Genomic DNA, 27,220 nt, shown 5'->3' with positions numbered 1-27,220 from the left:
GGAAGTAATGGGTACGCCGGCGTAAATAATGGGGTATGCCGGCGGAATCTCATACGTATTATAAGCCAAAAGAGAAGTGATGACCAAAAGAGAAGTGAAAAGATTCTAAGCCCAAAGAGACGTATTCAATAACGTTACCATTCAGAAAAATTTCTCTTCTTTCTCTCTCTCAAATCCGACCCAAATCAGCTGTCATTAAAGGCGTCACCGTTCAGAAAAGCTTTTTTACGACGTGTCAAGCATCCTTCCGTATGCAGTTATTTCCGACGGCCAGGATCCAATTGAACCCAAGCTTTTGTTGTTTCAAATACTCATTGAGATGAACCAATAGAAGCCTTGTGCAGTGCGCCAAACGTAAAGTGGTGAGATGAATTAGATGTAGGAGATTTTCTCTCCAAAAGAAAATAGTAAAATACTGAAAAAGGTGAATGATGAGGACCAACATACGAGGATTCCATCCTGATGATGTCAGAAGGGTATCAGGGTCTTTTTACTGCCCGGTTTTGAAGAATCGCCCGTGTTTCATTGTTGTTTTAAAAGGTACCCGAAATCCGTAATTACTGGAAACTATGGCACCCATTCCGTACTTTTCTCTTCTTCCCCTTGTAATACGGCACAGGAGTACTTTTCTCTTCTTCCCCTTTGAAATTTGGACTTCCACCCTCATACCAATTTGTTCTAAATGTAGAAAAGCATGTAAAATAAGACTAACTCAAATGCATAAACGACAAATTAAATTGAGTGGTGTGTAACATTGTGGGAGGCAATATCAACCCCCTCGTCCAAAACCAAAAGCATCACTTGCGGCAAAGAAATTGTTGACAAAGTCCTAAAGCTATCTTAATTCTTGGAGCCTAAGCAAATCGAGCTTAATCAATAAGCCATTAAAATCTTATAAAAAAATATACCCTAATAAATGTTAATACCTAATAAATGTTAATACGATATTGACACTAATACGAGTTTTGGGAACAATTGTCTAGGTCATCTAATTAAGTGACATAATTCATGTAAAATGCTCAAGAGGTAAGAAATAGGGTTTCACTGTACTTCCTCCGTATGTCCTCCTCCATGACCAGTAGTATCATATGGAACAGTAGGGGTGTCTGGAACCAAATCACTAGAAGATGGCTCACGTCCTTCACCCATATCACAACACAAGTTTGTGTCCTCGTCGAATCTTTCTTATACTAATCAGATATCTAAGATCTATCTTTGCTACTGAAAAGACAGAAAATTGTATGACCAACCACAATAGCAACTCCAGAATTTGGTAGCTATGGAATTAATAATCTACAGATCTATCTTCTTCGTAACTCGCAAGCTATGTGTGTGGAGATGCTTCATTTCCAATCATCCCAAAAAGTTTTTGAACCTTTGTCTATGAAATACACTAAATACGACCCCCAGCAAAAATTTGTCCATCCCCTTTTAATAGAAGGCCGTTTTTCTCCCCTTGTCAAAAGTGGATTAGGGCTTCTTAAGTCAAGTATAAATATCACCTTTTAGTGGATTTTTGCAAAGATCAACCTAACACTAATCGTGCAACAACCCAAGAGAACGACTTTTGTGAGAGAGTGTTGCGTGCTTTATGTGCCTCACTTGGATTTTATTGTTTTTAGATATTTCTTTCTTAGTTGTTTGATTTGAGTAGGACTCTTAGAAATTAGGGTTATCCAGATTAGGGGTTTTCTATAAATAATATGTACGCTTCCTTTCTTAGATCAATGAAGAAACTTGTTTGAGAAATCATGTTTTGTGCACAAAGGAGGACAACCTTTCCCTCGAAGTGGGTCAAGAGACTGATCTTCCCTCTAAGAAGATCAATTTCGTTGTGAACCAAATCGGGTTCGTAACAAGTGGTATCAGAGCAGTCGATCATGCACCATGAATACATATTTGGAGATTTTGTATTCTTTGCGCGATGATTTTCAGAAGATGAAAGTATTTGTTTAGAAAATGATAGAAGAGCAACGACGATTTGCGGAAGGCCTGAACAAAATCAGCATGCTGGTTAAGGAAATGTGCGAAGATGAAAAAAAGTAAATCGAAGAAAAGACAGATAGAAAAAGGAAACGACGAAGTAGAAAAAGAGGAGATCGAAAAGAAGAAGAGAGAAAAATCAGCCATAAGAAAAGGTAAGAAAGCCATAAAAGAAAGTGCGTCGCCAAAGAGTCTACCATTCCTCTTCTCACCCACAGCCATCTATGCATCAACATCCAAATCATTCCAGGGAAATACAAACAAGGAGCTTTGATGGACACCGAAATGAGATCGTTTTGAAAATGGAGTTGTCTCATCCATTGATGAAGATATACTGCAAGACAAAGAAAAGAAGAAAAGGAGGGGGAGGGAAAAAGACTTTCGAAAAATACGCAAGATCTGATTTTTCACCAACGTTGGGGACAAGGTTAATTTGAAGGGGGGAGGAATGTTGCATGCGTTATGGTTCCCACTTGGATTTTATTGTTTTTAGATATTGCTTTCTTAGTTGTTTGATTTGAGTAGGACTCTTGGAGATTAGGGTTATCCAGATTAGGGGTTTTCTATAATTAATATGTACGCATCCTTTCTTTGATCAATGAAGAAACTCGTCTGAGAAATCATGTTTTGTGCGCAAAGGAGGAAAACCTTCCCTCGAAGTGGGCAAGAGGCTGATCTTCAGTCTAAGAAGATCAATTCCGTTGCAAACCGAATCGGGTTCATAACAGAGAGAAGGTGGAGAAACCTTGGAGGCCGGAGATCGTAATCCAAGGTAAGATCTCCGTCTTAAGACGGTTTCTTGACTATTAAAACCCTATAAGATGATTCTATTGATAGAAAAGGTGTGTTTCGTTCATACTCTTTTGCTTAGGAGGATCTCAATTGACAATATGGGATTCCTTGGAGTTCATCTGATCATAAGACTTCCATCAAACCAAAGATCGCCTAGTTTCGATCTTTTAAATTGAAATATGTGATTTGTGACCTAGATCTTAATTTCGCCTCTGATCGCCATCCGGCAAGTTTCCGGCAGCTCGTAAGGAGTCCATCGGATCTAACTATGACCAAATCATAGGGTTGCAACTTGCGTAGGGTTTTAACCGACCCACATCGACCCGACCCGAAAATAACATGGGTCGGGTTTAGAAACCATCGATCTTGGGTTGGGTAGGGTTTTAGGTTGAAAAACCTCGCGTAGGGTTTAAAGATAAAAAAAAACCCAAAACCTGAAACACGACCCGACTCTTATGTGTATTGTAAATTTCTTAAATATCTCTTGAATTGCATGACAAATTATTTTCCAATATATGGATATAATTTTTTCATTGGGGTGATCATGTTTGTGATGTGCAAAAATATTTTACCTTCTTAGATTTATGCACTCGATGACATAAATTTAAAATTTTTTGGTGTGAAGTTTTCTACAAAATTACACTAACCTACGCTATACCGTAAAAACCCGGCCCGACCCGTAATACTATCTCGGGTGGAGTCAGATTTATGGATCACGGGATTTTCCATAGAAAATTAACTAGACCCTACCCGACCCTAGATAACTTCTCGCGTAAGGTAGGGTTCTAGAAAACCCGACTCGCCTGACCCGTGTTGCAACCCTACCAAATTGGATAATTGGTGGCAAAGTTATCGTTGTTCAAAGTGGTGAAAATTCGGAATTTCTCGGAAGGAAGGAAGATTCACCTTCCAATGGTGAACACCAACGTTTCAAAACAACACGCACACAAAGATGATGGATCTAGTGCATGTACCCGTTAACTGAAGAGATCGAGTGGAAGACAACATAGTAGATCAACGGCTCTGTCAAATTTAGAGCCAGTGGTGACCATCAGGTCCATGATGTCACAATTGGTCTCCTACAAGGAAAAAATCCACGTCTGTGCCTTCACACTAGAAGAGAAAATCAGAGAAAACCCAATATCTTTTCCTTACCTTTCTTTCTTTCTTTCTCTTTTCTCACTAGAATAGTAGTCTCGTCTCCTCTCAATTTGGTAGTTGATTTAGGGACCAATACATACTAGGCGTTTAAAAAACCTAAAACAATTCTATGATACAAACCCTTCATTCGGTAGGCAATGTCACGGATGTGCCATGCATTCAAAATATATTTGTTAAATGAATAGGCCTAGCTAGGCATCGTCCAATGAAAATGGATTTGAACACATGGCTCATGGAATAAGTTGGCTTCACTTCTACTTCTACTTGGTCATATTTTAGCTTCTATTTGGGATGATAGATTTAGGCTACTAATATTGGCACTATCATACTTTGATAATTGCAAAAACTCAGCTTGTCTTTTTGTATTTTAATTGGCTTTTGAGATCTTTTTGGGAACTGTAATAACATTTGACAGCGTTTACATAATAAAATAGAAGATGAGATTGCAATGCTAATATCAGTAGTCTATATATAATGTATGGATATGGAAGTTGGAAGGTCCTTGAGGTTGAGCATTTAGCTCCATTAGTTAAGACTTTTTTCTTCATCTGTTTGTCATCTCTGAGGTTATCCATGAGGTCGGAAATTCAGTCCCAGCTTACCTACCAAAAAAATGTTAGGAGGTGTAAGTTGAAATAACCATAGTTTTCAACCATAGGCCCTGTTCGTTTAAGATTATAACAACAGCTTGTGAGTTCAAAACCAATTATTGAACTCAATAGAAAGTGGAGAATGTTATACTTTTAAATGGACTGGAGTGAATTTATAATTCTCAGGCCCTGGTTGGATTCCTTTTTTTTTTTTTTGAAAAAGTTCGAAGAATTTTATTTTATTTTCTAAAATTTCTTATCTTGAGCCAACTCTTTTATATAATAATATCCTTCTAAATTAACCATAATCATACCAGTTTGCTTTAAAATTGCCCGACGAAATTTTTTTCCCAAGAATATTTTTTGGGAAATGATATCTGCGCCAAGGTGTTTCGATAAACAAGTGCTCCACTTAGGGGTGTAAACAAGTCGAGCCGAGCCAAGCTTGGCCCAGCTCGGCTCGGCTCGTTAAGCTCAAAAGCTCGGCTCGAGCTTGGCTCGGGCTCGACCCAGGCTCAAGCTCGGCTCGGCTTGGCCAGGCTCGGTGAGCCTTCCCGAGCTCGGGTTATATTAAGGGCAATGATATATTCACACCCCTCATCTTCCCTGGACAACCCTATCTAGTGTAATTTGACTACTCTTTTTACACCACCGGGGGTGATCCAAGTAACAAATGGGGTTCCAAAAAAGGAGTGACATATTTTGCCTCCCCCTTTCACTCCTGGACAACCCTTTTAGTGCATATATTAATATATATATTTAAAAATATTAAATCCTTAACGAGCCTTAACGAGCCGAGCCGAGCCTGGCCTAGCTCGGGCTCGGCTCGTTAAGCTTAACGAGCATGGCCAGCCGGCTCGGCTCGGCTCGGCTCGTTAAGGATTCGAGCCGAGCTCGAGCAAGCTCCCGAGCCCAAGCCAAAATTGCACCCTTAGCTCCATTTGTTTGTCGTGTAGTATTTAAAGGGATTTCAGAGGATATTACGGTTCTCAAAAGTAGGGGTGGCAATGGTTCGGTTTCGGTTTGACCCCCGGACCAAACTGAACCGAAATTTGAATCGGTTTGGTTAAACCAAACCGAAATCGAATTTTCGGTTCGGTTTCGGCTCGATTTCGGTTCAGTTCCGTCAATTATGATATCCCTTATTCATAATCATTGGAAATCTTTGGTTTCGGTTCGGTTTGACCCCCAAACCGAACCAAACCGAAATTTGAATCGGTTTGGTTAAACCAAACCGAAACCAAATTTTCGGTTTGGTTCGGCCAATTTTGCCACCCCTACTCAAAAGGCTCTTTAAACCCTTTAAATACCCATAAAAAAAAACCTTTAAATACTACACGACAAACAAATGGAGCGCTTGTTTATCGAAACACCTTCGCGTAGATATCATTTCCCTATTTTTTTTTCCATCAAAATTGTTTTCTTGCAATCCAACTGAGAAAAGCACTTTACAAGTACACGTGGCAACATCTACAAAGCTTCAATTCAATCCATTCCCGCTTCAACAATTTCAAACAGATGAGAAAAATCTCCTCTCTCGCCATGCCACTCCATCTTTCAATATCCTTCTCTTCTCTTTCTACTTCCCAAAACCGAAACCCTAACCCTAACACTAAAAAACCCTATCCAACCCCTTCAATAACCCTAACTCTCCAAACCAACCTTGACCACAACAAAGACCAGCATAAGAAGAAAACAGAAAGGGGTCTCGAATTCCAGACGAGGATTCCTTCCTCCGCTCTGAAAGCGCCATCGGCCGAGACCTCGGAATCCTCGCCGCATCTCTCTATACGAAATCCAAAGGAAATCTTCGAGTTCTCGATGCCATGTGTGGCTGCGGAATCCGATCCCTTCAATACCTTTCGCATGCCGAAGCTGATTTTGTATGGGCAAATGATGCCAATGAAGAGTATAGAAAGACCATCATTTCGAATCTTTCGAGGGCAATTAGGGTTTCGGAAGGGGGAAGTTTGAGATGGGTTGTGTAAAATTTTCTAGTAATTTCACTAAACTTGGATAAATTACAAAGAGAATCAATGGTGCTTACATAGAGCACTTACCTGATGAACATATAAAGAAGAATATAATAAACATGGAAAGAGATTAAGTGAGAAGGGAAAGAGATAATTTAAATCTAATCTAGTTACCTAATAAGCTTACCTACCTCAATTTACCACCAGATCAAATCAAATCTTAAATCCTAATTTATTAAGCTTGCTCCATCCAATCAACTTTCCTAATCTTCCACCAAGATGATCCAACGGTGGGATCTTCATACTCTAACATGCCCCCTCAAACGTATGTGGATTGAAAAATCAACATATGTTTGATTACAATAAAAAAATTCCCCAATATGAAAATAGAATCCTTTGATTTGAAGAACACTGCTGTATATTGATGATGAATATCCCCTGATGTTGTTGCCGAATCTGATGATAACCGATAATGATTGCCGAAGAAGACACGCTTGTTGAGTCGTGAAGAGGGCTTAAAAGCCAATAGATCATAGCCTCAATGGGACTAGATGATACTCAAGCCTCGATGGGCGAGTAGAAATGGGTCACTATGGACCAATGCCGGAATGGGCAAGAAATGGGTCGCAATTGACCAATGCCAGAATGGGCAAAGAATGAGCCTTGACGGGCAAGAAATAATGGGTCAGCAAGTACCGATCCTCATGAAATTTGATTCGCTCAGGCACGAACCTCTAAGAATTGGGGCCCCTCAACTGAGTAGAGTAACCAATTTCAGGCACGCACCTCGAAGAGGTACCTCAACTGAAATAGGATAAAGAAAAGGGATGGAAAAAATAAAATAAAAGAGGCGGCAACAAGTGACTCGCAACAAATATCGGTAATAAGTATCAACTTTGAAATTTTGGATAATGCATGGTAGTCTCTTTTTCCTTTGAAGTGTAGGGATCAAAAGAGAAGTGTGGCATCAAAGAAGGGGTAAGGTAAGGAGGTTAAAAAAAAAATACTAGATCCAATGGATCGGTGGGAACGAGGTGTGGCCGGGGGACGGACAGCAAGAACGGCCGTCCGCTGGAGAACGGAGCTTGAAGGGGTTGTGCTCAGGCCAACAAGATCGATGGCTCTGATACCATGTAAAATTTTCTAGTAATTTCACTAAACTTGGATAAATTACAAAGAGAATCAATGGTGCTTATATAGAGCACTTAATTACATGATGAACATATAAAGAAGAATATAATAAACATGGAAAGAGATTAAGTGAGAAGGGAAAGAGATAATTTAAATCTAATCTAGTTACCTAATAAGCTTACCTACCTCAATTTACCACCAAATCAAGTCAAATCTTAAATCCTAATTTATTAAGCTTGCTCCATCCAATCAACTTTCCTAATCTTCCACGAAGATGATCAAACGGTGGGATCTTCATACTCTAACAGGTTGTGACCCATTCGGATGCGAATAGGGTTATGGTTGATAATTATCTCCATAGGGATTTTTTTGATCTCATTGATGTTGATTCATTTGGTAGTGATTCTTCCTTTATGAGTTCTGCATTTTCTGCGCTGAAGATTGATGGGTTGCTTTATATTACTTCCACTGAAGGGTATTCGTTTGGCGGGCATCGGCCTCAGCAGTAGGTTTTTTCCCCCTTTTTATGTGAATTTTGATTGTTAGGGTAAGTAGAATTTGTTGGAAATTTCATAGGTAGATATTTAGGGAAATTAATGAGTAGAATGTGTGTATCTGTGAATTGTTGCAATTTTGTTTGAATGTTAAGGGTGCTAATGCTTTTTGTAACTTAATTTCGGGCTAGTTTGGATGTGTGCTCTATTTAAAACTTGGGTGCAATTAGTGCCAAAACTTGCAATATAAAAAGATTTTAGATTGTAATTTTACCAACTAATTGTATTTCCAAACTACCCCTATTATTATTTGATTGATGAAAAGGAATGGGATTGATTTCATGTGGGATTTCTATCTCATGTGGACTTTCAAAGCCCTAGGAAAGGATAATTGTATACCAGACATATGTTCCCATATTTCTACGTTGTCACAACTAACCCATGATTTGCCAATCTATCAATCAAGGAATTGCCTTTCATGTGTATAGCTAGACCAGTTCCAAGGACCGTTTTTCTTCACCCAGATCTTTGATTTATACAATTTTTCTTTGTTGGAGGTAAGCTGGATTGAACACATGGCCTCATGAGTTTGGTCCAAATGACATTCCAAATGAGCTGAGCTGTAGACTAGTGCTCCCATTTCAATGGCATGAGCTTAACCAGTCACCATTGTCACCATTGTCTTAATCAAATATTATGCCTTTCTTCATTTGCTATTGTACAACCATCGAAGCTGGCACAACAAATGAGACCATTTTGTCCCTAGATTTATTTACTGCTTCCATCAAAGTGGAACCTGAGCCAACCAGTTAGATATGTAGGGTTTGTCCATCTATCCCATGCTCTGATGGGGATACAAAAGCTCCTAATCAATCCCAATACCAAGTTAATTGCCGCATGGAAATACCTTTATAATAAACTTGTCGAAGGTCTCTCATAGAAACATTGAGAGTAATGTCTTTGACAGCATCCCTCCATCCTGTCAGTGTCAGAGAAAACTTATGTTCCATGTGGTTCACATAATTGGTGAGAAAGGATTTGCCATAAACATTATGTCCTCTTGTTTCTTATTGGTCGTTGTCACCTAAACCAAACCTTGGAAAGAAATTGACAGAAGTATTAGTATATATTAAAGAGGCTACGGAAATAAAACCATACATGTCTTTGCAGTCTGTTCTATAGAATTCCCTTTTCGCTTCCTTTCAAGAAGATCAAATTGTTGTCATCAGTTATATAAATTGGTTTAGGAATAGTACCATTGAGACGGTTATGTATTTTTCTCTCCTGCTCTCCCCACCTTGGTGTGGGATCTTTGTTTTCTTTTAAAACCCTAAACCTAAATCCTTTGTAGTCAATGAAGTTGTTGGAATTTTTTCCTTTTGTTGAGTGGCAAAGGATTATTTTAAGTAGAGAAAAAAGCGGGAGGCCCCACGACCGAGATGGTCATTACATGATAGCATAGATTGAAGTAGCACACAAATAGCAGAACAAAACCCTCAAGGAGGGAGATAGTTGAAAATATCTAAGCTCTCCTTGGATACCCCTGCTCTAGCCAAAATACCGGGATCACTATTTGCTGATCTTCTGACATGCTAGGAGGAGATGGATGAGCTCACCACTCGGTCTTAAATCTCATCAAATCAAGGAGCAAATCTCCAAGGGAAGGCATGACTCCTCGTTAGCCACCTGATAACACTAAGAGAGTCTCCCTACATGATCAATCGATCCACAAGACTGCCATCTAGTATCCTGATTCCTTGAGAACTGCTCTAACCTATGCCTCATTAGAATCATTGATCCCAACGGGTCCTGAAAAGCCCACCTCGTGAAATTGTTGGTATTATAACTCCAACAATGGTATTCTTTATAACACTCTTTTCTTTTCATTTGTTCAGTGCCAACCGTCGGGTGAAGTAAATTTGGGATGTGTAGGTTTGTTTGGAGATTTATAGCTATTGTAAAATAAGAAATTCGGATGCTTTGAGCGTTGAAGACATGATGACATGATAGGGACGGATCATTATACATGATTTCTTCCATTTTTACTTCACCAAATTTGGTAAGGACTTGATTGAATTTCTTGTTAGTTGATAGTCTTTTGAATTTTGAAATTTTCTTTTCTTTTTCTAGTAATTTGTTTACCAAATATGCTCTATAGAGACTAGTTCTTTTATTTTTTGAATGGTGAAAATTTATTAAAGAAAAAAAAACACCCAAGGCCCAAGGACTGAGATGCTCATGAGGGACACACAACGAAAAAAGGGAAAAAAGACACAGCTAAACTCATGGCGGAATGCGGAAGATGATCAAACACCGTTCAAAAAAATCTGATCAAATTGTAATTATTAAAAATTACTTGAACCCTTGAAGTTTGAGACCTATTCTTGGGACTTTTAGACAACCTATATCAGTGTTAGTTGCATGTGGAACTGGTTGATGATGTTGTATCATAGTTGTCAATTCTGTTTCGAAGACCATTCTGTTTGCCTCCTAACTTGGAATGTTTCGGAGTTATGTCTGTTTTGGTCTTTTGTTTTGGAAATAATGCAAAAAAGAAGAAGAAAAGAACAGAAAATAAAATATTTAGAAAAATTCTGGAAAACATAACAACAACAACCTAATGTAACAAATAAACACACATTTGACTAGTTAAGTCATCAAATGCACCTAGCGTTAACTTGGATCTTGATGAGCTAAGTTCGCAAAGTCTGACGGTAAATGCACCCCTATTTAACCTTTTGTGACCTTTTTCCTTAGTCATAATATCACTTCTTTTTTTGTGGGGGGACTTGGTAAATAAAGGTCTGATTTATCATTTTCCTTTATTAAAACATAAACTTACGTCTTGAACTTTTTTTTTCAAATCAATAATGGTTTCTGAGCGATATATATATTTATATAGGATATCAAATGCAGACTTTTGTCTTTGATTAGTAGGGTAGGATGGAGAGGGCATTCGCTGCTTTTAAGGGGCTGTCTTTAATTGGCAGGTCGAGGTAGCTGGGGGTTGGGCAGTCATCGGAAGGCTTGATCTTTGTCATTGGCGTTCACTCTTCACCTTGGGCTTACGGACAAGAGACTATACTAGTAGCTCACCATGGCAGTTCTTGGATAACAGATTTAGCAATCTGGCTTTCTCACTCTAAAGTGCCAGGTCCCAATCCTTAAGCCTCAATAGTTAACAAACAGAAATGATGAGCAACACTGACTCAAATTAATAATCCTCTTCATCATTAGCTCCCACATTAATGCAAGCAATGTTCCGTGAGAGACCACTGAAGATTTGGATTGAGCCAAGAAGAAACCCCTTATGTTTTCATGAATAATTCTGCGATTTATGCTAGTCGAAGACATGATTCATCGATCAAAGCGCCAATCCATCGATCAACGTGATTAACCATCGATTGAAGTACTCTAGCATTGATCAATAGATCTACCCCTCGATCGAGGGAAAGCGCGGAACAACTGCGAAAATTTATATTTAGGGTGCTGATAAATTCGCCCCCAAAATATCCGCCCCCTCTCTCTCTCTCTTCTTTTACTGGTAGTGAAGCCCACAACCCGCTACTCTCTCTGATATTCTCTCTCCTTTGCCCATTGCCTTCAACCCAAGGTTTTAATTTCAGTTTCGGAATGTGTTTCGGTCCTCACCGAAATTTCGAACAAATCTATCGAAATCAAATGAAGTAATATTTTATCCCGTACCAAATTTCGACGTAATCTCCGAAATTTTGGTAATTTCGGCTGAAATTTCGGGATAATATTAAATTATAAATAAAATCCAAATTTTTCGCGATATGCCTTAAATTTCGACCGAAATTTCTGTCGAAATTTTGTAACGTTTCGACTTTACGCAATTTCGGTTTCTGTCACCGAAACCCGAAATTTAAAACCTTGCTTCCACCCCATGCCTGTGTTTTTCCTAATCTTGTTTCCTTCATCACTCAGTAAGGTGAATAGTTGCCTATACTTAGAAACAGCCTCCATCTCCATTCCTAAAATAAGCATCAAATTGAGGAGAAAGAATAGACCAGAATAGAGGGGAAAGAGTTTATATATTTGAGGTTGGAGGAATAGTCACCCACATCGAATTATAGGTGTGAGACGTTGCTTAGTTATCATATCTTGATGGGTTGCTCTTAGCGTCAAGTGATCAGTGGTGGTGGATAACCATTTCGATGCCTGTGATAATGTCACACTGCTACTCGATGCAGGTCTTTTGATGTTGTGATTCTCTATCCATATTGTGCATGTTGCATATTTGTATGGTGAATGAAATTGTTGATCTGCTACATGATCAGGTGGTACTTGGCCCTCTAATCTCAGCACCGACGAAACAACTTGGTCAACTTGGTTCTTTGCCATGAGGACAAGCAAATTCACAACCCTAGATATGACCAATCAACAAAGGGACTTATCATGACTGAGTTTTCGGGTTGTTCATCTTCTCAAGCAAACACCTTGTGTTATCCTTGGTATATAATAGTTGATTGTGAAGATGGAGCAGGTAGAGGGTTTTCACACGCAATTGCTATGCACTTGAACCGAATAGATTGGTCATGAGGTTTCTACTGGTTAGGGCTCTGCAACATTTCTCTGTTTTGAATCTGATTCCTTGTGACTAGGGACGTTATTTTAACCCCTGGATCAAAGCCATGGCTAAGAGCTATCCATGAGTGGATAAGCTCCAGTTGAAGAAAATGGTTATCTTTAACAAGAGCCTTTAGTTGTAGAGGCCCAGATAAACTGATTGTCGGCTTCACGACCGGTAAAGGGGGGGGGGGGGGGGGGGGGGGAGGGGGGGTGGCGTGGGGTGATTTATCAGCCCCCTATTTTTAGCATGTTTTTATTTAGTTTGTTTCCTTCGCGAATTAGGAGTCTAATTTCATTTGAGCGATGCCATTATAAAAGCAAAAGCATATTCTAGGGTAATAGGGCAGATTATGATATGATATGTTTGAATTTAAGCTATGCCTAGAGATTTAAGCTAATCACAACAGCTTTCATTGCAAATTCAAAATTGATTTGGTTGAAGATATGAAAGATTCTTAGATGATTTTTTTTTTCCAATTTTCAATACTATGCTGATGAATATATATATATATATATATATATATATATATATATATATATATATATATATATGTGTGTGTGTGTGTGTGTGTGTGTGTGTGTGTGTGAGGAAAAGGATTGTACGCTCGAGTGTACCAAGCTTATGGTACGCTCGAGTGCCCAATCACATGTGGGCCCACTTTGTTAGGATGATCCAAAGCATTCATTTGAAAGGCCCTTACATAGATGGGGTGTGTACCAAAAATCAGCTCCATAGGATCATCCTAGCCCATCCATTTGTGGAGGTCAAATGGACAGACAGTGTTTATCCACAAATCTGCCCATTTTTGCCCTCCACTTTTGGAGGGGTTAGGATGATTCAATGGAGCTGATTTTTGGTACACACCCTATCTATGATAGAGCCTTGCAAATGAATTTCTTTGGATCACCACAAAAAATGTGGGACCCATGTGATTGGGCACTCGAGCGTACCATAAGCTTGGTACGCTCGAGCGTACAATCCTTTTCATCTCTCTCTCTCTCTCTCTCTCTCTATATATATATATATATATATATATATATATATTATTTATTTATTTTTTGTTTGCTTTTTGAATAGCACTTTGTTGATGAATATTACAAGGAGGAAATCTCTTATGAAGATTCTCCACCTATTTATGATTTATATGAAAATGATGATTACTATTAGAAAGAAGAATCATACGACAAGATAGCAGCAACCTATGACGATATTGAACTTGAAGGTGAAGATGACTGAATATGAAGACGAGGAGTCGTATGGGGACAACTGGACAAGTGTGAACGGTTTGCCATTAGAGGATCTTTTGTCGCGCTACGATTTAATTTCAATGACGATTCGATCCATGCGACTGTAGGCAATGCTAGGGTAATTAAGATGCCGGAAATTGAACACCAACCGAGGATGAATTTTCGTACATTGTTCTTGAGGAGTTACCACTTGGGCTACCACTAGAGTGTTCTCATCACAAAGATCTTATTTGCAACTCCATGAGCGAATTTGTTCTTTGATTTGGGGATCATTGTCATGATTTATTTGATGACTATCGATTAGCTTTGGATAAGTGTGATTTAAACTCAAGGCCGAGTTCTCTCCAACTTGTAGAGAATGATGCAGGGTAGCCCCTCAAGGGTTTCATGGATAATTCTGTTATTTCTGCTAATTGAAGACATGATTCATAGGTTGAAGCTTCAATCCATTGATCGAGGTGATTAACCATTCGTCGATGTATTTAAGCATCGATCGGAAGATAATAGTCATTGATTTAGAGAGCGCAGAACAACTTCGGAGATTTATTTTTAGCATGTTTTAATTTTAGTTTCTTTCTTTTTCTTGGATGCTTCTTCAATTCTGAGTCTAATTTCGTGTAAGTGATGCTATTATGAAAGCAAGCACATTCTAGGGTTCAATATATTATGTTTGATTTTAGGCAATGCCTATAGAGTTTTTACTTTATTTTGAATGAGAGTCGAGTTGGATTTGTCTCATCTTCTTGATTTCTCATATTCTTCTTGTCTATGTAAATTGCAAACCAGATTCTGTTCCTCAAATTTGTGATCCCCACTTCCACACTGGATCACACTTGCTCTTGAGCCTATTCATTGGCGCCCATTTACTTTCCCTCTTTTGCTGTAGGCGACAACAACTACGAGTGTTAATAGATCCAGGCGATTTCATTGAAATGGGATTGGACATCAATTTCAATTTGCAAATCCTCAAATTTGCATTTCAGGATCCAATTAGGATTTAGATTGAATCCAAACCTGTAGGCGCGATCCACTAATATGTTTGACATGTGATTAGGATTTGATGAATGAATTTCAAAAATGCCCTTATATGACTTATATACTTTAGCATACTTATAGGAGTATATTTTTAATTTACACGACATCATATAATCCGTCACCAGTTCAACTCCATTCTTTTTCCCTCGACTATTCATCAATCTCCAACCTGGTAAACCAAGCTCCATTGACCTTCTTGCCAGTTGCCACTCTGTGTCTGCAGCTCTCTCTCTCTCTCTCTCTCTCTCTCTCTCTCTCTCTCTTCGGAGGAGCAAGATGAAGGGTTACTAAAATAGTTTTATTGTGTAACTGTTGTTATGGCAGTAAAAGAGGATTTCCTTTTTATTTGTTGGATCTTGAATGGTCCAAATCCAAATGGACTTGGATTCAAGTACCAAAGGTGTAATCTGAGGAATTCCCCGATTAGTATCTGACCCAATAAGGATGCAAGCAGATCGTGATGTGGACATGGATGGATGTTACGAACCCGAATGGTTCGTAATGTGATTGATCTTCTTAGAGGGAAGATCAGCCTCTTGATCCACTTCGAGGGAAGGATCAATCCTCCTTTGTGCAAAAATACACAATTTTTAAGATTATTTCTTCATTTAATTATAGAAAAGCAAATGAGTGTTTAAATAAAACACTCAAGGAATGAACATAGAAAAATCTTATAATAACAATGGAAATAACTAAATAAAGACTAATCTAATCTTTTCTAGAATCCAAATCAATTCTAGTTACTTAATCCACCCTACTTGCTTAATCTACCGTACAAGCAATCCAATAAAAAGATCTTCAAAGATTTGACATATCCTAAATCCAAACTAATTTATTCTACTATAGTGGGACCCATCTAGGCACATAACATTCCACCCGTCTTGAAATCAACCTTGTCCTCAAGGTTGGGGAGTATACATTCGACATTTGGTGAAAAATGAGATTTTAGGCAGGACTTTCCAAAAATCTTGTCTCTTCTCTTCTTTTTTCTCGCTCTCTTTCTTCTTCTCTTCGTCTTGCAATTGGTCATCATTTCGCATGTCATCGCCAAGGGTCGCAGCAGCTCCATCTTCAAATGGATTTCGTCGTGTTGTTTATCAAAGCTCTTTTGCCATGTTTTCTTGAAATGTTTGTAATTTTGATGCATGGAAGATCGATGATGAGGATCTTCTTGATGGTGTTGAACGGTTTGAGAGGAGCGACGGATTTTTCGATGGTGAACTCGTTGAACTCGACTACATTGAAAATCAAAAACGACTTTCTGTTGTGGCTTCTCCACTTTTTCTTTTATCTGCTTTCTTTCTCTTTTCTTCTTTTCTCCTCTTTTTCTGTTTCGCCTTTTCTTTTTCACTGTGCAAGCCTTCTCAACGGCGCTCTCGTTGAACTCTTCCATTAGCTTCTGCAGACATGGAGGTTCTTCTATTTTCACACCAAGTGATAATGCCATCTTGTTGAAATTGGCATTCATAAACGCAAGTTGCCTTTTGAACTCTCTTGTCTCCTCCTCCCATCGATTCATTATTTCTTTGATTTTCTTCGGCATGAGGCTAGATCGAACTGTTCTGATACCAAATGTTACGAACCCGAATGGTTCATAACGTGATTGATCTTCTTAGAGGGAAGATCAGTCTCTTGATCCACTTCGAGGGAAGGATCAGCCCTCCTTTGTGCAAAAAGACACAATTTCTAAGATGATTTCTTCATTGATTTCCATTAAATGTAATATGTGCTTATATAAAGCACTTACAGATAAGCATGGAAAGATCTTGAAAGATCTTATGATAATAAGAGAAATAACTAAATAAAGATTATCTTAATCTAAATTACCATCCTAATATATTTTACCTACTAAATATATAGCATCCTAAAATATCCTAACTACTAAATATATCAGATGTAGTAAGATCTAATTTTATTCTCTAAAATACCAAAGTAATTTATTCCACCCAAGCGGGACCCATCTAGGCACGTAACATTTCACCCCCGTTGGAGATTAAGCACTGGCCAGTTGGTGAAAAATGAGATTTTGAGCCGGACTTTCCAAAAATCTTGTCTCTTCTCTTCTTTTTTCTCGCTCTTTTTCTTCTTCTCTTCATCTTGCAATTGGTCATCATTTCGCATGTCATCGCCAAGGGTCGCAGCAGTTCCATCTTCAAATGGATTTCGTCGTGTTGTTTATCAAAGCTATTTTGCCATGTTTTCTTGAAATGTTTGTAATTTTGATGCATTAAAGATTGAGGATGGGGATCTTCTTGATGGTGTTGAACGGTTTGAGAGGAACGACGAGTTTTTCGATGGTGAACTCGTCGAACTCGACAACATTGAAAATCAACGACGACTTTCTGTTGATGTAGCTTCTCCACTTTTTCTTTTATCTGCTTCTTTCTCTTTTCTTCTTTTATCCTCTTTTTCTGTTTCGCCTTTTCTTTTCCACTGTGCAAGCCTTCTCGACGGCGCTCTCGTTGAACTCTTCCATTAGTTTATGCAGACATGGAGGTTCTTCTATTTTCACACCAAGTGATAATGCCATTTTGTTGAAATAGGCATTCATAAACGCAAGTTCCCTTTTGAACTCTCTTATATCCTCCTCCCATCGATTCATTATTTCTTTGATTTTCTTCGGCATGAGGCCAGATCGAACTGCTCTGATACCAAATGTTACGAACCCGAATGGTTCGTAACGTGATTGATCTTCTTAGAGGGAAGATCAGCCTCTTGATCCACTTCGAGGGAAGGATCAATCCTCCTTTGTGCAAAAATACACAATTTTTAAGATTATTTCTTCATTAAATTATAGAAAAGCAAATGAGTGTTTAAATAAAACACTCAAGGAATGAACATAGAAAGATCTTATGATAACAATGGAAATAACTAAATAAAGACTAATCTAATCTTTTCTAGAATCCAAATCAATTCTAGTTATATAATCCACCCTACTTGCTTAATCTACCGTACAAGCAATCCAATAAAAAGATCTTCAAAGGTTTGACATATCCTAAATCCAAACTAATTTATTCTACTATAGTGGGACCCATCTAGGCACATAACAATGGACCTGATCCGAATTTGGCCAGTTGACACCCCTAGCAACGCTGCTTACTTTTCAGTAAATTGTCAACTACGCGCATCCTTGTTGAAACGGGCATATGATCCCACGTGACCCACTCCTGCATGACATCAATGTTTCTGTGCTGATGGGGTCTGAATAGTAAAATCACTATAACATTGCACCTTCCTCAGAACTTCTTCTTTTAGTTAAAAAAAGGTTGATATGGAGGCTATAATGGGGGCCGTTTTAGTATCTTCTATGCGAACGTTCTACTATTTTGCACAAAACATTATCGGTATATGTAGACACTTATTTGCAGCATCTTTTGCTCAGATTGATGGCATTTGCTTTGTTATTATCTGACAACTATATTGAACTAAACCTGTATTGTCGAGTTCCATGTCTGGATGGTGGTTACTTTTATTATGACGTTCACAGCTGTTTTCTTTTTCTAGTTCTTTAGCTTCATATGGAGCATACGTACGCCCTATGCCATATTCAAATGAGGTTGGTTTGCGAATGCTTATAGGTGGAGCTCTACGGGAAGCTCTTGCATTGGGCTACCAGATTTCACCACTGTTCTCTTATTATTCATACCACGGACCCGTTTTCAGAGTAATGCTCCGGGTCAATCATGGGAAGCTTCCTGTAAATAGGTGAATCTCAAAAAATTTGAACTTTTTTAATAGTTTAGTTGGTGCATTTTGTGGCTGACATTATATGGTGTTCTCATATTCTCTATAGGCACTATGGTTTCATCAGTTACTGCTATGATTGTGGAAGTTCACAAGAGTTCGCCTTTGATGAACTTGGGCAGATTTGTTGCCCGTGCAGCAATGGAAAGGTTTGCTTTGTTCTTTCAGTTGTGTTTGTAGATTGTATAAGCATTATCTTTGTTTCATGTCTATTTCTGGTAGCTAAAATATTGAATTGTCTAACTCTTGACAACATGCTGAATTTATGTCCAGGATTTCCCTCGAGTGTCCATGGCCAAGCATTTGGATGGTTCTAATATACCTGTCATACTTTCAAGCTTGGCCCTTTTCTCTTATGTTGTGACTTTAGGAGTGTTCGTTAACAGTAACGTCTCTACACATGATGACACATTTTCCACTTTTTGATTTCAGATATTTCAAAGGCAATTCATTCATTTTAAAGGACACTTCCTTTGGAGAAAAATTCCTAAACAGAATTAGATAAACATAAATGTCAATGTGTATTGTGAAAGTTTTTTTTTCTATTTTTTTTTAACATGCTGTCTTGGTGTGCTCAATCTCTGATGTGTGACTGTCTTACCAAAACTTGTATAGGCATTGCAACTACACCTGAAAATGAATTTTTTAATTGAAATGTTTATGTAGATGACATTGAGGCTTTCCCTCTTTTGCAATTTGGGCCCTAGGTGTGGAATGATGGAATTTGTGTTTAATGATTGCTTCCTATTTCCATTATGCAGTTTAGCAAATCTTTCAATTTGATATGCCATGACATCTAATGGAGATGGGTCTACTCAAAATTTGATAATTTGTTAATGTTTCTTAGTTTCGTCTCTAATTTTCTGTTGCTTCTTGTAGACACCCCATTTTGACCATACCCTAAGCCATCCAATTTTGTGCAAAAACCCCATCAAATCTTTGAGCTAGGGTCCCAAATTCCACCCTTAGCTAGATTAGGGTCCCAGCAAGGTCCCTGCAAAATCTCGTCAAAATCCGAGTTCGTTTGCCTAGCGAATGAGTCGAGCAAAGTCATAGGTCAAGTTCAGAAGAGGGGGGTGAGTTTATCCTGGGGAGGGCTGAATTTAGCCATATAGGACGCGCAAAATCGCGCGCCTATCATTTTTCGCGCAACCGCGCGCTAATAAAAACTGGTAGTGCCATTATCAGCCCCGATGTTTTCTTATAAAAAGTTAAAAAAAATTCATAGAAAAGGGGAGATTTTTCATTTTCCAGAGAGAAGGGAGAGAGTGAGAGAGAGAAAGAAACCCATTTTCTTTCGTTCTTCTTCTCCGATCATCTTGATCGGAGATCCGGCCTAATTCCGATCAAAATCCTAGATCTGCGCAGATTAGAGAGAGAGAGAGAGAGAGAGAGAGAGAGAAAGAAATCTGCAATTTGTCCTCTCCGGCATCTTCTCCGGCAACACCATAGCTCCGGTGAGTCTCTGTACCGAAGTAACTTACGATCGATCAAGTATACAAACCTGGTTCGATGATGGCAACAACACGTGTCCGAACACGATGCAGATTTACAATCCAAAAATCTCGTTCCAAATCACATTCTTCAGCGTTTGATTCAGATCTGTTCCATGGGAATTTACACCATGAAACCTTGCTTTAGAATTTTAATCTGAAACTCGTCCTTCTTCGGATTCCATTCCCTCGTCAACCATCTCTCCAATCGTGGATCCAAATTAGTCCGAGATCGGCGATTCCGTTTCCATTCTTCTGGAATTTTAGGGTTTCAACGTGCAATCGCTTCGAATCGCACATTTTTTTTCCTTCCTGATTCGAATTTGGGCCGATCTAGGGTTTCTGTAGGCCATTCTGTAATTTCAAATGTGGCATCTGAAATTCGGTATCTATCTGTGGAGCCGCAGATCGGAGAGAATACTTCTGAGAGGATTTACATTCAAAATGGTATGAATGTGAAGCCTCTAGTTGCAGAGAAGATTCAGAGTGGTGTTTTACAACAACAACAAGAAGAAGCTAAGGTTAATGGGAGTAGGTTTGGTGTAGATACAGAGAATTTAGGGGAGTTGGAGGAGGAGAATGTGGGGAGCCATAAGAGAGAGATAACAGAGAGCGAGAAGGAGAAGATGTCTATTGATCCCAGCAATTTTGCCGGAGAGGAGATCCCAAACAGGTACATCAACATATCCAGAGGCATTGTATGACTAAACTGCTTATTCATCACTCAGGTATGGCATATGACCTTTTATTTTTTATTTTTTTTAAAGTGCCATCTCATATCAGCAGCGAATTTACATTGGTTTAGCATGGGTAAATTAATGGTTAAGCATTGAGTTTTCACAATTTTATTCTTTTAAGATCAAAAGGGCCTTAAATGATTCATGTCTTGCTTGTAAACCTATTTCAGTTGTTTATGCCTTGTGATAGCAGATAGATTTGGCCAGCATAATGGGTTTACAAGGCTGGTTTATTGTTAATGCTTCTAGTTTTCCTTAATGTTTGAAGGTTAAATGCTAAGAAATGAGTCAAGATCTGTCAAGATTTTTTTTTTTAGATCTGTCAAGATCTGTCCATCACTGATAAGTGTTAGGTTTGTGCCTTAGGCCAAAGATACTTCATTAGGCTTACACCTTGATTCCCAGCTGATCATATTCTCTGACCTCCATTCACTATCGCCATTTTCACCGCCTAGTTCCCCTACCGCTGTCACTCTCACCTTTCTCCATTGGAACCTTATTTTCTTTCCCAAGCTATCATCACTAGCTACCCCTTCTTCCACGTCTATATGAAGAATAGTGAGTACAAGATAAGTTGTGATGTTTGAAAATGAATTCTGTATTTTTAATGTGCTTGAAGGAAATCATTTTGACAATATTCCTGAATATTCAGCTGATGGCAGTATTGGCCTTCTGAACTTTGAGAAATGTTATGAAATATTGTGCTAAGAGTAGCCGCTTGTTTTTTTTTTTTTTTTTTTTTTTTTTAGTATTGTATAATTCAGGCTGATTAATTACACTGAATTGGAGTGATATATATATTTTTATTTTAGTGAACTAATATATGTACAGCCGTATTTTTATAGAGACTCAACTTCGTGATTTTCACATTAACAGAATTGGTTTGGGTTATTGTGTATTCATGTTATAAACTTCATTCCCCCATTTTCCCATTGCAAAAGGGCGATGAAGGCGATAGCCTAAGCCCACCCTTAGAGGGATTTATTAGATTATGATAATATCCTCTCCCCTCTTCTTTCCTCTTATTTAATTTTGAGTTAGATTCTGAAGATAAATGGATTGTTCAGGTGAGATTATATCAAAGTTCATTATACCCATTCCTTTTTATTTAAATAAATTGTTAATAGGGAGAAGGAGATTAGATGACTACTCTATTCGATATTATCGACATGAGTACTGTCTGATCTCAAGGCGGGATTAGAAATATTATCATGTGTATATGATATCAGATGATTACTTTGGCATCATCTGATTTCATTGGAGTCCCCGTATTGGGGTTTGTGGTTGGTTTTGAAGTGTTTGATATTGTTTTTACTTTATTAGGCTATCCAGCGGCTGGTCTGGACTAATTAATGTTATTTATCATTTTATGATTGCTATTAGATTATATATTCTTCTTTGCTTAGCACATGATTTATTTTTAGAATAAAATTTACGATTATCTGGTAGCCTTTTCTTCTCTTTTTGATAGACTAACATAGTCTTATAGATTTCTGTTAAAATTTTGTAGATATTAGAATTCCCTCTCGTTGCAAGGGCGATGAAGGCGCTAGCCTAAGCCCATCCTTAGGGGACTCGCTTAGTCCAAGTAGCACTCCTCTCATTTATTTAAAGACTTGTCCAAGTCTTTATGGTGTGTATCCCCTAGAAATTAGAAATTCATTCATTGCAAGGGCAATGAAAGAGTTCTCTAGAGCCCTCTCAGGGAGACAGGCTATGTTTCAGACAGAGAAAGTTGTATCCTTTAGAGACAAGCTTTGTCTCGTTAGTGAGTCCATCCTTAGGAGACATGCCGTGTCTCGTCAGCACCTCTCTTGGAGCTCATCTTTTTGTCTAAGAGACTTATCCAGTCTCATTTTCTTGCTAAACCTCCTCTTTGTGCGTCTTTTGGTTTTGGGAGAACATCCTACTCGGCTTGGCAACATACCCCTTACCCTTATGGGTATTGGGTTGCACATTTGCTGCACCCTAGGGCTAGGTAGCTGTCCGGCCCGGCTGGATGTTTTACCTTTGCTAAATATGCGCAAGGTCTCTTTTTTCTTGTTACTTGTGAGTTTTATCTTAGCTTGATAGTCTCACTAGCACCCTTCTTTATCTCTTTTTCTTTTAGGAGACAGGCTTTGTCTCATTAGCACCTCCTTCTTAGAATCCTATTTTCAGAGTCAGTCCTTAGCCTAGGAGTTTGTCCTTAGCTAGAGAGTCTGTTTTTCTTTCAGGAGTCAGTCCTATCATCATAGGGGTTAGGATTTTATCCAACCTCTCATCAAATCTTGTGTTTTTTCTATCCGCTCTTGTAAGGTATAGGATGCTGTCCAACCCTTGCAGAGTTGTTATTCTGTTCATTTCCCTCCGCAAAGCATAGGATGCTGTCCAACCTTTGCGGGATATCAGGAGTCTGTCTTCCCCTTATGATGATAGGATTTGTCCCCTTTGAGTCAAAAATACTTAAAAACAACAAAAACATCTAAAAAACCAAAAATCTCAAAAATCTTGAGTCATTAGGAGTAGTTAGGAAATCTGTTCCGAACTACGTTGGCTTGATCCCTTTCAACAGGGTACGTAGTGCAGCTTGGGATCCACATCCCAAGTCCAGCCAAACCTTTAAAAATAAGCATTTTAAATCTTTCAAAATATTGTTTTTTCGAAAGGATCTTCCTCTAGAGTTAGGAGGTTGTCCTAGTTAGAGAGTTTTTGAGTCGGGAGTTGCTCCATCGTTCGTTGTTTGTTTGTTGTGTGTTTTATTTGTTTGTGTTAGAGTTAGGAGTGAGTCCTAGCTAGGAGTTTTACGCCTCCGTCCGGTCAGTTGGCGATCCACATCGCCAATTGATGACTAGGTCTAAGATGCGATAGATCCTACTGTTTTCTTAGGATATACAGCCTAGCTACACATAGATTATAGGAACCACCTGCATTAGCTTAGGGCTAACTTGCATTTAGTTAGGGCATATAGGGTGTCCTAAAATCTACAATCCATTGGAATTTAAATAATCACAAAAAAAAAAGCTTTAAAAATCAGTCAGGCCTTTTAGATCGAGTCTAGGATAGAGGTCTAGATGTCTTAGGCATCATAGCTTAGAATAGGTGCGAAGAACTACGTTGCCTTGATTCTCGTGGAGGCGGGGATACGTAGGCTTCTTTGGATGAACATCAGATCATCTAAAGACTCGGGCCTAGGTATAGATTAGAGTCTTAGGGTTGTTTGGTATCGAGTCATTTTCTATGTTTTGCAGTGTTTTCTTACTTTATTGCGCAGACCTTATACTTTTTTTGGTGTGTCATGCATGTGTTTGTTCATCAGAACTTAGACACCCATTAGGCATGTCACTTATAACCTAGCTATGCTTAGGTGACACATGTTTCTTTTATTTTATCTTGTGTGCCTTTGATTTCATCTCCGAGATATGCATGATTAGATAGACGTCTTCTCGGAGATATTCATTCCCATTTCATATGATTTTCGCCCAAAGCTCTTCAAAATTATTAAGTAAATGGCATAAGAGACCAGGTGTTTGCACTTGGGCGGATGAGGTGCTCTTTAGACCTTCCGAATTCGTAACCAGGCACGAACCTTATTTTATATCTCTGGTTATCCGTTGCAACAGAGCATAGTATGGGATCCAAGGCCCATTTGCCTTTTTCCTTGGATGGCGACTCTTCTTTGTTTAAGGTACGCCTCGAATCTGGGCTAGTCCCCGAATCGAGAGGTATCTCACCTTTGTATCGCCACTCATGCTGTGAGGGGCATTATTCTTTCGAGAGTTCCTTGGTAGAGCTCTCCATTCACGTGGATGATCCTGAGACTGTTAGCGCGTGGGGCACACGTCCCTGCCGCCTCTCTCTCGGATCGGGGTCCACACTTCTGTATAGGTTTCCCGTTCATTGGTTGTGTCAGGACCCCTTTGGACTGGATCGCTTCATAATGCTGTTTATGTTGCTGAAATGTTAAAATTAGCTGAACAATGTGGATGGGCATGTGCTGGCACTGCAAGCATGAATATCGAAAAGCTTTTGAAACAAATGATCGATGAAAGTGACCCTGAACTGCCATTTGGTTACATAAAGCTAGATGAGGTTTTTATGCTATTTCATTTTCTTATCTCTAGCTCATTGATTCATCAGAAAAAAAGTTTCTTGTTTACCTTTAGGGCACGTTTGGCTACCATGAATTTCTTTTCATGATAAATCGGTGTCTCCAAGTGGAGATGAGGGTGAAGTGGCTAAAAATCAGGAAACTAAAAACAGAAAACTAGTGTCTCCAAGTGATGAGAAGTGGCTAAAAATCAGGAAACAAAAATTTCTACTCAAAATTGGATCTACTTTTTCCTGATTGTTACCCTCTTAACATGCTCATCTCAATCGTGCCCCCTCAAATCTCTCTCTTTCTCCCACTGCCCTACCCCTCTCTCACCTTTTGGAGAGACCGATTTATCATGAAAAAAAATTGTTGGCAGACAGACATGGTTTAGTGTTCTGAACTTGCATTGTCTTTTAAATGAAATATTGCTAAATCCAATTTGTTTGCTTGTGATCAACAGGTAGCTAGCCGTGCAAAAATAAACTCTTCTCCACTCAGGACCATGATCATCACCTTACACAATGTAATCATCTATGTTTCTTAGTGAGAGAATTTTAAATGGAATCCTATCCACATGCTTACAGAGTAGAGCAGTCATAAATTTATACAAGCAAATGCTTTCTTTCTCATTATAATCGTCTGGCATGGAAATCTCCATAATACAGAAAGGCCCTTGATACTTTCATTATCTAAACTCTCCATTATTTAAACTCTGTTCTTTGGCACAAAAAGCTAATTGGAAATTGTTCAGCCAAGAAATTTTAAAATAGCCGGGGTGTAATCCAACAAAACAAGGGGTGTAAGTAGCAGCCCCTTTCAATAAATGCTAAATGCTCGAAATGTAGCTCATAAAATTTTATTTTAATCTTGGTTTACAGATGTGGTCAACCCATATCAAAGTCCTCAAAACTAATTTGGACTGAACAAGGTGTTGATCATAGTCTACTCTTAGTCAATGCTCATTTCATCCTGGATTTGAGCATGTATACAGATGCATTTCATTACATCTACGTTATGATTTGGGAAATTCATATTGCATATTTAAGCCCTGTTTGTCGTGGATTTTCAGAGTCAATTGCAAGTCCAAAACTGAATATTGGACTCAAAATTAAATGTAAATCTGAGTCCAATAATCAGTTTTGAACTCAATTGGTTCTCAAGATTCAAAACAAACAAGGCCCTACTGTACATTGTAATGTTTGCAATGTGGTTGATGCTATAATCTAGATGTAAATGTTTCTTAACATACAATAGAATCGGTCATGCTTGAGTCTGACTGAGTTTATGGAACCAGTTACGATGTTCAATTCTGTTAATTGGTTTCAGGAAGGATATGCTGCTAGCAGATCACACATTGCATCTAATGCAATCAAGACAAATTGCCCAATGGCAGTTTGTATTCAAATTGCAACAGATCTCTAACAGCGCTAAAAGCCACTCAAGGGACATTGGCGTCTATGTTTGTATTGGACAGAACCATTTGTCTCATGGTAATGTGACCGTTGCCTTCACAATGCTTGAGTGATCGAAAGTGAGCAGATTTGGCCTTGTGGGCTGAAAAGTTTTGACCTCACAACTGTAGAAAAGAGTACAAAATCAACATTGGCCAGGAGTTGTCTTTCCACAGGCATATTTGGGCCCACCCGATGTGTCGCAGGTTCAAATTGGTGGAAAAATTTAGGATTGCTTAATTAGAGGGCAAGTTGTGAGATTGGCAATCCGAATTTAGTGTCTCTCCCAACCATATTTTCTTTTGTCTTCTCTTCCACTAATAGAACTATAGCCTAATCAAACTGGACAGAGAATTTAGATTTACAGCTCGGTAGGCTACTCAAAATTTCCAAGCTTTCTAGGGGGTGTCTCAAATTAAGCCTGTGAATCCCCGGGACATTCAAATTGGTGGAAAATTTTAGGATTGCTTAATCAGAGGGTAAGTTATGATACTGGCAATCCGAATTTAGTGTCTCTCCCAAATGAAATAAGATTTTGCTGAATCCCAATTTGCAGGCATTCAAAATTTCTTCTGAATTTTCATAGTTTATCAAATAAATGATTGAAAGAGTTGGTTTTCATAAATCAGTTATGTCGAAAGACCAGACAAATATGGGTCTTGAAATTTCTTCCCCTTGTCGGCGGGCTTGATGAAATTATCCTATTTAATAGGATAAGAA

General features: G+C 38.6%; 1 pseudogene across 1 annotated transcript; it reads left to right on the top strand.

Moving 5' to 3' along the window:
* The first annotated feature begins 28 nt into the window (after positions 1 to 28).
* On the top strand, positions 29 to 26,990 carry LOC143878907 (tRNA (guanine(26)-N(2))-dimethyltransferase-like; annotated as a pseudogene). The gene is made up of 8 exons (XR_013251096.1): positions 29 to 55; positions 6,210 to 6,505; positions 7,939 to 8,135; positions 18,505 to 18,705; positions 18,794 to 18,893; positions 24,842 to 25,045; positions 25,510 to 25,572; positions 26,376 to 26,990. The product of XR_013251096.1 is annotated as a tRNA (guanine(26)-N(2))-dimethyltransferase-like (transcript).
* The last annotated feature ends 230 nt before the right edge of the window (positions 26,991 to 27,220 follow it).

Source organism: Tasmannia lanceolata, unplaced genomic scaffold (genome assembly GCF_043159265.1).
Source record: "Tasmannia lanceolata isolate RefF3 unplaced genomic scaffold, GAP_Taslan_0.1 ptg000006l, whole genome shotgun sequence".
Classification (NCBI taxonomy): Eukaryota; Viridiplantae; Streptophyta; class Magnoliopsida; order Canellales; family Winteraceae; genus Tasmannia; species Tasmannia lanceolata.
The sequence above is the reverse complement of the archived record's forward strand: the minus strand, read 5'-3'. Positions and strand labels throughout refer to the sequence as shown.